This window comes from Saimiri boliviensis, chromosome 15, assembly GCF_048565385.1.
Source record: "Saimiri boliviensis isolate mSaiBol1 chromosome 15, mSaiBol1.pri, whole genome shotgun sequence".
Lineage (NCBI taxonomy): Eukaryota > Metazoa > Chordata > Mammalia > Primates > Cebidae > Saimiri > Saimiri boliviensis.
The window spans coordinates 24367476-24379827 of NC_133463.1; positions in this window are offsets into that span (position 1 = coordinate 24367476).

Here is a 12352-nt window from a genome sequence, read left to right on the forward strand (position 1 = left end):
GTGCAGGGCGCAGGCGCGGCGCGGAGCGCGGAGAGACGCGGACCGCCTTCGCGGAGAGCGCGGCGGGGTCGGCTGCGCCCGGAACTCGCCGCTGCAGGGACAAGGCGCCCCGCGCGTCCCGCGGTCCTGCAGCTGCGGCAGCGCACTCCCAGAGTCACGCGTGCCAGGTAGTGGTGAGAGACCCCTTGCCTCACCCTGCCCCCAACTCTGTGTGAGTGTGTGTGTGTGTGTGTGTGTGTGTGTGTGAGAGAGAGAGAGAGAGAGAGAGAGAGAGAGAGAGAGAGGCTAGGTACATTGGAGTTAGTTTTCAGGATTTTTTTTTCCTACTAAAATTCTGTATACCTGTGTTTCCCTCCAGGTGCACCTCCTTCCTCCTTCTCAGGGTGTCTTTGATATGAAAATGAGGTTTTAAGCAAAACATCTCATTACAAACCTCTGAGAGTAGCAGCTAAATCCTAGCACTGGTTTCAGGGACCAGATTAAGTCCTCGTGAATTCAGGTCTCATTTCCTGTGGCTAATAATATTGATCCTCCTCATGCTTTGGTGTTTAAGGGTGGTTAGTAAAACGGTTACGTTTAGCTGGGGGTGGTGGCGCTCACCTGTAGTCCCAGCTACTCGGGAGGCTGAGGCAGGAGAATCGTTTGTACCTGGGAGGCAGAGGTTGCACTGAGCCAACAGAGCGAGACTCAGACGTTAGATTAAACGTAAGCCACTGACTGGTGTGTTTATTTGCCCCCAGCTTTTGTTTGAGAAATTTCTTTTCATAGGTCTGCTCTGCATAGGTGTCAATTGTGTAGAATAAACGGTGTTCCCTCTCAATTGAAGAGGCTGATTCTCTGTTTATGTACAGACAAGGGAGCCTCTGAAACTTGCCGGTATGCTCAAGTTTACAAGTTAAAAAGCAACAAACCTTTCCAAGACTGACTATAGTTTGCATGGGACAGGAAGTAGCTTTGACAGTCTTTTGCTTTGACAGACTGTACTCCCTGAAAGCCCTGGATTGTCATAATCACCCTCTCATCTCCAGCATCTAACACAATACCCCGGTGGCTCCAGGACCTGGCATAGGGACACTCACTAACGATTTGTGGACTGTCTGATCTAGGGGCTACGGTGGGCTGAACTTAGGGGTAGGCAGAGTGGGCGTGATGATGTTGAGGAGCCATGAAAGGTCACCCCCAAATCTTCAAATGGATATGGCAGGTTGCCATCAATTCCACCCCTCGAGTGGAATTCCTTGGAAGGATAATATTGAACTTACCTCATCATGAATCCATGAATGGCTTGCTGAAGGTTACGGGTGTTCAACTTCACCCTTGCACACTTTTCCCACCAGTATCTTTGTTCAGGGTGTGCAGAACAGGAATCAGTTGCACAGCTTGCTGTGATTTGGTTGAAGGAGATAATGCATTTGGAGTAACTAGTGAAGAAAAGAATCAGAGGGATGGTGAAGAGAATAACTCTCATTGACCCACTGCTGTCTACCTGACATTTTCCATATACCAGGTTCATGTTTTAAAATGGAAACACCTCAGAATATTAAGACTTTTTTATTCTTTATTATTGATTACTTTGATCAATAGCTTTTCTCATAACACTTAGCTGAAAAGGGTCACTAAGCCAAAAAGGGAATAAAGAGGAGGTTCAAGTGATCATTTTGGAAGCTGGGGCCGAGGGCATGTCATCAGGTGGCCCTGTTGGCCCTTAGAGACAGGGGGCGGGGGCAGAGGTGGGGGGCGGTGCAGGGAACTCCAGCAATGGAGGGTGGAGGGGAATGCTGGGAGAAGGGTGGCTCCAGGCCAACAGCACCCCTCCTTTGTAACATTCTCTGGGGTCAGCTGGCAGCACAGAATGATTCATTCTGCATTCTTCTTTTTGCACCCCACTGGCATCCTCAAGGCATGTCTTCTTTTAAATTTCTCTTCTTCAGCTTTAACAATGACAAATATAGGTGGTTAGTATTATAGAACTTAATTTTTCCCTGCTTTCTGCTTATAAAAGCATAGATTAAATGCTAGTTTAATTTTTAAAAATATTTTGGGTGACTTGTTTATTTTAGGCACTTTTCAGGAAGTGTCTTCCTAAGACCTCTCAGGAATTCCTATGACTGTTTCTTCTTAATTATTAAATTATTTCCTACCCATCAAAAATGTCTTTTTCATAGGTAGGCCAGGCAGCTTCCTTTTTAAATGAACTGCAAGTCTTGGTCTTAGAATGTATAATGTAGACAGGAACAAGATGGAATCTACCTATTTGCAATCAGGATCTTATTTCTTTTGAAATTTAATTATTAATAGCAATAAAGTATAATCTTTTATATCAATTATACTTTTAGAATAATGATAATTATTAGAGAAAAGGAATCTTCATAGAAATTTCCTGAAGGTGATTTTTATTATCAAACTATAATTTAACATTATACAAGACCTTATTCAAGAAAATAAGAGTACCTCTTCTCCAAATGATCACAAAACCTCTCCAGCAAGGGCACAGAACTGGACAGAGGATGAGATGGGTGAACTGACAGAAGTAGGCTTCAGAAGGTGAGTAATAAAACTCCACTGAGGTAAAAAAATAAAAATAAAAATAAGTGTGTTCGAACCTAATGAAAAGAAGCTAAGAACCATGATAAAAGGCTACAGGAGCTGCTAACTGGAATAACCAGTTTAGAGAAGAACATAAATGACCTGATGGAACTGAAAAACACAGCAGGACAATTTTGTGAGAGAAATACAAGTATCAATAGCCTAACTGATCAAGTGGAAAAAGAATATCAGACCTTGAAGATTATCTTGCTGAAATCAGGCAGGCAGCAGACAAGATTAGAAAAACAAGAATGAAAAGGAATGAGCAAAATTTCTGATAACTATGGGACTATGTAAAAAGACAGTACCTGAAAGAGAGAGAGAGAATAAAAACAAGTTGGAAAACACCTTTCAGGATATCCTTCAGGCAAACCACCCCAATCTAGCCAGACAGAACAACTTTCAAATTCAGGAAATAAAGCTAATGCCAGTAAGATACTCCATGAGATGATCAGCCTCAAGACACATAATTATCAGATTATCCAAGTTTGAAATGGGAAAAAAAAAAAGTTAAGAATAGCCAGAGAATAGCCAGGACACCTACAACAGTAAGCACATCAAACTAACAGTGGAACTCTCAGCAGAAACCCTGCAAGCCAGAAGAGAGTGGGGGCAAATATTCAACATTCTTAAAGAAACTGCATCCGGGGCTTAATACCTAGGTGATGGGTTGACAGAAGCAGCAACCCACCATGGCACGTGATTACCTGTGTAACAGACATGCACGTTCGGCACATGTACCCCAAACCTTAAAATAAAACATTTTAAAAAGAAACAAACATATAAGACAATACTAATAAAGACGGTTTAGTACTTCCTTTCCCAAATGTATGTCTTTAATTTTTATCCACCCCAAATAGTGATTAGAAGCTCCAGGACATGCTAGATAGAAGTTGAGAGAGTGACTATCGTTTTTCCTAGTCTGAGAAGGAAAGCAATATCTTTCACCATGAAATAGGACATTAAAGTGTGATTTTCACAGAAGCCTATTATCAGGTTGAAAAAGACTCTTTTTATTCTTTATTTTTATCAAGAGCTGGTATTGAATTTTGTCTGATGCTTTCTCTACAACTATTAAGATGATCGTGTATTTTTTCTCCCTATTCTTTTATGTTAATAAATTTTCTAATATTAAATCAACTTTTTCATATGTTATTAGATTCAAGTTACTAATATTTTATCAAAGATTTTGTGTTTAGCCTCGTGAATATTAGTCTGTAGTTACCTCTTTTGTGATAATTTTATATAGCTTTGCTATTAGTATAACAATTGGCTCCCTGAATAAGTTGAAAAATATCTTCTATTTTCTGAAGTAGTTCATATAATATTGGTATCATTTTTTAAAAAGGTTTAATAGACTTGACCAGTGCAGGTCTTTGGGAAGATATTTAATTCGTAATTCCATTTTTTATCTTTTATAAAAATATTTTGATTTAATATTTCTGCTTGAGTAAATTTTGATAATTTATTGAGAAATTTGTCTATTTTATCTTTTTTTAATGTATTTGTTGACATAAAGTTATTCATAGAATTCCTTCTCAATCAATTTAGTCAGTCAGTTTCTTATAAGGTCTGTAATAACACCCTTTCATTCTTGTTTTTTGTATTTTATGTCATCTCTGTTTTCTAGCTAATAGTTTATAAGTTTTGTCCAGTGGTTTTTAAAGAACCAGTTTTGACTTCACTGATTTCTTCTTTTGGTTTTTCTACTTTTGGTTTCATAGTTTCTCTTTCTCTGATTTTTCTTCATAATTATTTGGGTTTGATTTGCTCTGTTTCCTCTACCTCCTTGAGGTAGAACACTCAGTTGTTGATTTCAGATCTTTCTTTCCTCTAATATAATTATTTAAGGTTACAAAATACTTGCTAAGCTTTACATTAGATGCATCTCATAAATTTCGACTTGGTATGTTTTCATTTGTGGTTTCTTGTTCAATTCACAAATTACTTTTGAAACTCTATTTCTTAATTTTTAAGTATGTGAGATTTTCCCGAATTTCTTTCCGTTGTTAATATTCAATTCAATCTGGTTACGGTCAGGGAACATACTTTGTATAATTTCAATTCATGTAAATTTAAACGTAGAATTGTTGAAACATATTTTGTGGTTAATATATGATCTATCTTGTGTATTGTTTTACATACACTTGAAAATAATGTGTATCCTGCTATCATTTGGTAAAGTTTCTGAGTATGTTATTGGGTATACTAGGGTGACAGTGTTGTTCAACTTTTCTACATGCATAGTGATTTTCTATTTATTACGTTATCAGCTACTGAGAATATTAAAATCTTAAATTACAATTGTTAAATTGTATATTTTTTCCTGCAATTCTGTCAGGGTTTATATTCCATTGAGATGGTGTCTCTGTTCTTAGATTCATGCACACTCATAATTGTTGTCTTCCCGCAATATTTTCCTTTTCAGCATTATGAAATTTTCTTTATGGTATTTAGTAATATTTCTTGTTTTAAAGTCTATTTTGTCTTATATCATTATTGCAGATTAGTTATGCTTACTGTTCATGTGATAGATCTTTTTCCATCCTTTTAATTTTAATCTACTTGTCTTTAAAGTGTTTTTGTTTGTTTGTTTTTTGGTTTTGTCGTTGTTGTTGTTGTTTTGAGATAGAGTCTTGCTCTGTCACCCAGGCTAAAGTACAGTGGTGTGATCTCAGCTGACTGCAGCCTTTGCCTCTCAAGTTCAAGTAATTATCCTGCCTCAGCCTCCCAAGTAGCTGGAACTGCAAGTGCATGCAACCACACCAGGTTAATTTGTGTATCTTTAGTAGAGAAGGGGTTTCACCATGTTTCTCAGGCTGGTCTTGAACTCCTGACCACAGGTTATTCACCAGCCTTGGCCTCCCAGAGTGCTGAGATTACAGGTGTTAGCCACCATGCCTGGCCTACAAAGCGTTTCTTATAAATAGCATATAGTTGAATATTTCTCTTTTATACAGGTTGATAGTCTCTCCCTTTTTATTACAATATTTATTCATTATCTCATTGATATTTAACATAATTGTTGATATGGTACTGCCATTTCAATATTTGTTTTTTTTCTATTGCACCTTTTTCTCTCCAATGTTTCCGTGCTGCCATCTTTTGTATTCAACAATTATTTTAACATATATTTTAATTCATTGGTAGAGTTTTTAGATGTTTTAAAGCTATTTTCATAGTCTAGTGATTTTTATACAGTGTTCATCTTTAACTTATTAAAGTCTACTTTAGGCTAATTCTTATTTAATTTAGTAAACTACAGCAACTTTGCTACAGTGTATCACCATTTCCTCCCCCATTTTATGTTATTATGGTCATATTGAAATGGCCTTATTCATCCTGGGTAAATATCTGAGATTCATTGTCTCACAGCCATAAAAACCTTGGACACAGGCACACTGGAGGGAAGTTAAGAGTAGAAACTTAATAACTGAAAGAAAAAGAAGAACTCTCTGTGGCAGAGAGGGGTCCTGGAGAAAATGGTTGCCACTTCTATGGTGAAGTGCAGGAAGTTTTATAGATGAGCTTGAGAAAGTTGTGTCTGATTTACATTGGGTATGAATCATTGATTGTCCCAGGTTTGCCATTTGCACAGAGCATGAAAAGCTGTCTGTTTCTGCCCTAATCTTTTATTATGAAGATGAGTTCTCTGCCTGGCTGGTACCATGTTGCCTGCTTCCTTACTGTACACATGGTGACAAAAAAAAAGGGAAGTTGGAGCCTCAGTGTTGAACATACCTGGCCCCACGGTAGCCTTTTCTTATTGGCATGGTTGTCAACATTCACTTGTGCAAGCTTTCAGCTTGCTTATCTATGTTTGCAGCTTGATTTTTCAGGCTGTTCTTTGATAGAAAAAATGATTTGGGGGGGTGGTTTTTGTAAAAGGGAAGGTCTGCTGAGGATTCTCTTACCCTCACTATCTGCCTAAATAATTTATTTCTATCTCCTGTATTATATTTTCCCCCTCAGCAATGGTAATCCTAACTGTTGCTAGGGAGTGTTGGACGATGAGAGTGGTATTGTATTGGGGACAGCAGTTAGAGGTCCTCCTGGAGTTGATTTAAGGGACCTCAGAAAAAAGATGTGTCCATGCATTATTCCATCTGCAGTACCATTTGAAGTTTAATAGTTTCTAGGTAGGAGGCTATAAATTTTAAATTTTATAAGAAGTTTATAATATGAATTCCAAATATGAGTATTAAGATTACTACTATTCATGGAAGTACTATAGGCCACATGACACTAGAATTTAAAACCATTCTGGTGAGTTATATTACTGGTTTGCCTCCACCAGATGTTGCTGTACTTTACCAGAAATGTTAATAAAAAAGTAACATTTTTATTAGGATAAGTGGCATTTGATTGAATGGCTACATTAACTTTACTGTTAACCTTGGCTAAGTCCCTCCTGTAATTATTAATTTTTCACGACTTATGCAGACCATCTATGATGTGATTAAACTTTATGACTTGTCCTAAACATCTCTTTCTCTTTAAACAACCAGTTATTTCTTTAGGACAAGAATTTACCATATACAGTTCTTTCCTATATAAAATCACTCTTCTTTTTAACCTTCTTTCCAGGTGCATGGTTTATATCATATGTGCTAAAAGGTGACATATTACCAAACCCAATAAAAAGTCCTAGTAGACTCAGTGATAGTAAAACTTTCATGTTTACTTTTTGTCAGTGAGTATTATCCCTGCTATAAGGATAATAATTAAGGAAAATATAACAGCAATTGAGATATTTTTGTCCAATATTCCACTTTGAGGGTGCTATATTATATAGTAGAATGAGTAAACCAATTCCTGCAAGGGTGGTGTAGTAGATAATTTTCATCTAAAATTTTATTCATCAAGATATAGAATTTTGGGGTTCTATGAAGTTATAAATATAATTCCATGGATAATCCAAATCTTTCTGCAAGTATACATCAAGAGGAGGTTTTAATATCTGATAGCAAATTTCAAGATAAATGGTAGAAATGACAAAGTATCTGGTAAGTTTGGGGTGGAAACTGAGTAGGATGAGTAGCCATTACTCATTTAATTATCTTTTATGATTTTTAGCTTAAGGTATATTATTTCTTTGCATTGATATCTAGGAAGCTCCCCTAGGCTCTCTGGGGTTGCTCTCTTAGCTTTCCAGGCTTTGACTTGACTGTGATGTATCTAGGAGTCCATTCATGTACTTTTAATCACTGAGAGGGTTAAAAGGAGAACAGTGTAGGGCCCTTCCATTCCTGAGCTTAGGGAAGGAGAGAGAGGGCAGAAATTTTACTGACACCAAATCTCTTGGGTTAAATAAAGGTGGTCCTATTTATTGAGGTTTGGCTTTTACTAGTTGCATTAATTCCTGTTGAAAGTGACCAAGAGAGATTACATGCTTAACAAATTCGGAGATTTCTTTGTCTAATAGAAAGTCATTGGTAAGGAAAGGCCATCCGTACAGCATTTTCAAAGGGCTCAGACCTAACTTTGAAGAGATATTTTTTACGCTCAGTAAACAATGGAAAAAAGAGTGATCTAAGTAAGGTGAGTTTCTTGGGACAATTTTGTGAGGTGTCTTTTGAGAATATCATTTATATTCTCTACCTTTTCTGAGGCCTGGGGTCTCCAAGAACAATGGAGATAATACTGTATGCCTAGTGACTTTGAGATACCTTGTGTGACAGCTGCCTTTCATGAGGAGCCATTGTCACTTTTTAGGAACTTAGGTAGACTAAAGCAGGGAGTTATTTATTAACAATTTTCTTACATTAGTGGTCTTTTCTCTACAGCCTGGAAATGTTTCTACCCTGTTAGTGAAAGTTTCTGTTCATCCTGAGTAGGATGAGTAGCCATCACTCATTTAATTATCTTTTATGATTTTTAGCTTAAGAGATATTATTTCTTTGCATTAATATCCAGGAGGTTCCCCTAGGCTGTCTTGGGACAACTCTTGATCTTTGGCATGTGGGTAAAGTCTATCTGCTATTCCTCCCTGGATAGCTTCCCATCCTTTGTGTTTGAGGAGGAAGGAGCCACCTGTTGAGGGGATTTTTTTTTTTTTTTTTAAGACAGAGTCTTGCTCTGTCACCAGGCACTAGGCTGGAGTGCAGTGGCCTGACCTCTGCTCACTGCAACCTCCGCCTCCCAGGTTCCAGCAATTCCCTTGCCTCAGCCTCCCGAGTAGCTGGGACTACAGGTGTGTGCCAACACGCCCAGCTAATTTTTGTATTTTCAATGGAGACAGGGTTTCAGCATGTTGGCCAGGATGATCTCAATCTCTTGACCTTGTGATCCACCCACCTCGGCCTCCCAAAGTGCTGGGATTACAGGCGTGAGCCACCGTGCCTGGCAGAGGGAATTATTTTTAAGAGAGACTTCACAAGTATTAATAACCTATTTTACTATTTTTGGTAAATTCTCTCCTGAAAACAATCTGTGGGCACGCTGATAAGTTTTATCCTTTTTTGAGTAAAAAGCTCGGTTTAGGATCTTAAGGAATTCACACTGGTTGAAGGCTGGCAAGTGGAGCTTGCCATCCTCTGACTGTAGATATCCTGAGCGCTAGAAATTGTACCCTTGACAGATAGTGAATATCCTTTCTTCAGGTGAGTACAGGGGCTTAATTTCTTTTATGAAGCCTTCCCAAATTAGAGGGACTTTAAGTGTGTTGAGGCCCTAAGGCTTCCTTGCCACTGACATGGCTGCCTGATCAGCTAACTTGTTTTCTTTGACTATTTTATCTCTTCCCTTCTGATGTCCCATTTAATATATCAGTGCTTCCTCTTGTGGATGGAAAACTGAGGATAATAATTGATAAATTTCCTGAAAGTATTTTATAGATCCATTAGTATTAAGCAAGTATCTTTTTTCTTTCTTTCTTTCTTTCTTTCTTTCTTTCTTTCTTTTTTTTTTGAGACAGATCATCACTCTATCACCACGTCAGAGTGCAGTGGCATGATCTCAGCTCACTTCAGCCTTTGCCTCCTGGGTTCAAGTGATTCTCCTGCCTAAACCTCCCAAGTAGCTGAGATTGCAGGCATGAGCCATCACACCAGCTAATTTTTGTATTTTTGTAGAGCTAGGGTTTCAACATGTTGGTCAGGCTGGTCTCGAACTCCTGACCTCATGATCCACTCACCTCAGCCTTCCAAAGTTCTGGGATTATAGATGTAAGCCACCATGCCCAGCCAAAAGTGTCTTTTTCTCTAAATGGCAGCACGAGCATGAAGAAGTAAGAAAGCATATTTGGAGTCAGTGTAAATGTTAGTTACGTTATCACATTTCCTTTGCTTAACTCAAGTGCTTTTCTAAGAGCTATCAGTTCAGCTAGTTGAGTGCTTGTGCCTGGAGAGAGAGGTGCACATTCAGTAACATCATTCAGAAGGACTACTGCACATCCTGCCTTATGGACCTCTTGTTCCACAAAGGAACTTCCATCTGGGAAGAGGTTCCAGGCTGGATTTTCTAGAGAAATTTCCCTAATGTCCTTCCTGACTGCATAGGTTTGTAACATGACTCATTCACAGTCATGTTCAGGTTTCCATTTCGTTGGGGAGGAAAGTGACTGGGTTTAAGCAGGAACAAGTTTTTAACTAAACTGCTGACCTCTCAAAGAGCAGAGGCTGATGTTTAAGCAGCCATTTTTCTATCAGCCAAAGGCTTCCCAGAGAAGACAGCAATTCTACTACATTATGTGGGGCATAAGCAGTTAAGACATTTCCCAGGGTTAATTTGATGGCCTCTGGTAACTGCAGGACCACTCCAGCAATTGCTCAGAGGCATGTTGGCCATGCTTTAGCCACCAAATCAAGTTCCTTGCTCAAGTAGCCAGTGGCTGTTAAGCTGCTCCTGGAGCTTGAGTTATAACTCAACGGGCATTTGCTTCTTTTCTGATACATAAAGATGGAAGACCTTCCCTACAATGAGACTGAGGGCTGGTGCCTTAAGCAAGGTTTGTTTTAGCTTGTTAAAAGCATTTTGAGCCTCAGATTCCCAGGTTAGGAAATGACTTTTAGTTACTTGAGTTTCTTTTATGAAGTGATATAAAATATAGAATGCCTATTTCACCATACCCAGGTATCCATAGTCTGAAAAATCCTGTAATGTCCAAAAACTCTCTTGTTTCGTTGAAGACTTTATGGAGGGGTATGGAGGAAATGGGCTTAATTCTTTCTTCCCCTAATGCTCTGGTCCTTCAGACAATACTAAACCTAGGTACTTCACTGAGGTTTGGCAAAACTGGGCCTTGGATTTTGAAACCTTATATCCTGTCAGGTAAGAAATTAAGAGCTTCAGTGCCTTCTGGAGAGGCTTCCTCACTAGGGGTGCAGAACAGAAGGTCATCTACATATTGCAAGACCCTGACCTGAGGATGGGAAAACACAGAGGGGTCCTTTGATAGCGGCTGTCCAAACAAGTGAGGACTGTCTTGAAATCTCTGAGGCAGCACCATCCATGCTAACTGCATGGTTTGGCTGGAGGGATCTTTGAAGGCAAACAGATATTGAGATTCATAATGGCATACAGAAAAAGGAATCCATTAGATCTAGGACACTGAACCATTTAGTTCTGTCAGATTTCTGGGTTAGCAAAGTATAAGGCCTATGGACCACCAGATGAATTGGGACTACAGCCACATTAATGAGTCAGAGGTTTCAAACTAGTCTCCATCTCCTATTGGGTTTTTGTAATCCTAATATTGGGATATTGCAGGGGCTGTTACTGTTACAGGGTTTGAGGAAGCCCTGCATTTCAGGTTATTAATAATGGCTTCTAGCCCTTTCCTAGCTTCTGGCTTTACGGGACATTGTCTCTGGTTAGGGAAAGAAGTGTAATCCTTAAGATGGATTCAGAGTCTCTCAGCAGTTACAGCTCAACCTATTCTTCCTTGAGTTGTCCACACTTCTGGATTAATATTAGCTTCCACCAGTGGGAAACAAAGAGTTTATACTCAGGCTATAAGGATGCTGGTCCCCACATGAGCTAAAATGTCTCTACCTAATAAAGGAGTGGGACTTTCAGGCATGATTAGGATGGCAAATAATAGGTAAACAATAGGTCTTCCCAGTTACAACAAAGGGATTAAGAAAAGCATTGAGTTAAAATCTTTCTTGAGATGCCTATTACAGTTGTACTACAAGAAGAAGGGAGACCTCAATAAGAGAGAAAAAAAGATTGGCTCCAGTGTTCAAAACGGTATCTACCCTCCTTCCTTCAATTTCCAGAATCACCTAGGACTCCTGAGCAATAATGGCAGTTTGAGCCAGTGGAGCCAGGAGTTTGAATCCCAGGACCCATCAGTCCTATTGGACCATCTGTGAGACTGGTTCTGAGCCCAGTGACTTCCGTATATGGGGACAGTCCAATCTCCAGTGGTCCCTGCCACAGGCTGGACATGGTTGTGGTGGTTTCTTTTTTGCTGTCTGAGCACTCCTTAAAATTCCCTAACTAGCCACACTGGTAGCAACTAGCAGGTGCATTTTGGGGATCCTGGATTTTACAAGCCTGCAAAGCAGCTACTAGAGCCTTTGTCCTTATCTTGTGTTTCCTGTCTTTCTCCATGGCCTTCTCTTTGTCCCTATTGTAAACACAGAGATAGTTACCTTCAGCAGGTTTTCCAAGGCGCTATTTGGTCCTATGTCATCCTTCTATAGTTTTCTTCTAATATCAGGAGCTTCCTGTGTAATAAACGTGTTCTTCAGGATTAGCTGTTCCTCGACTGACACAGGACATGAGGAGAGTGTTTTATTGGTGCCTTTCTTGGCCTTTC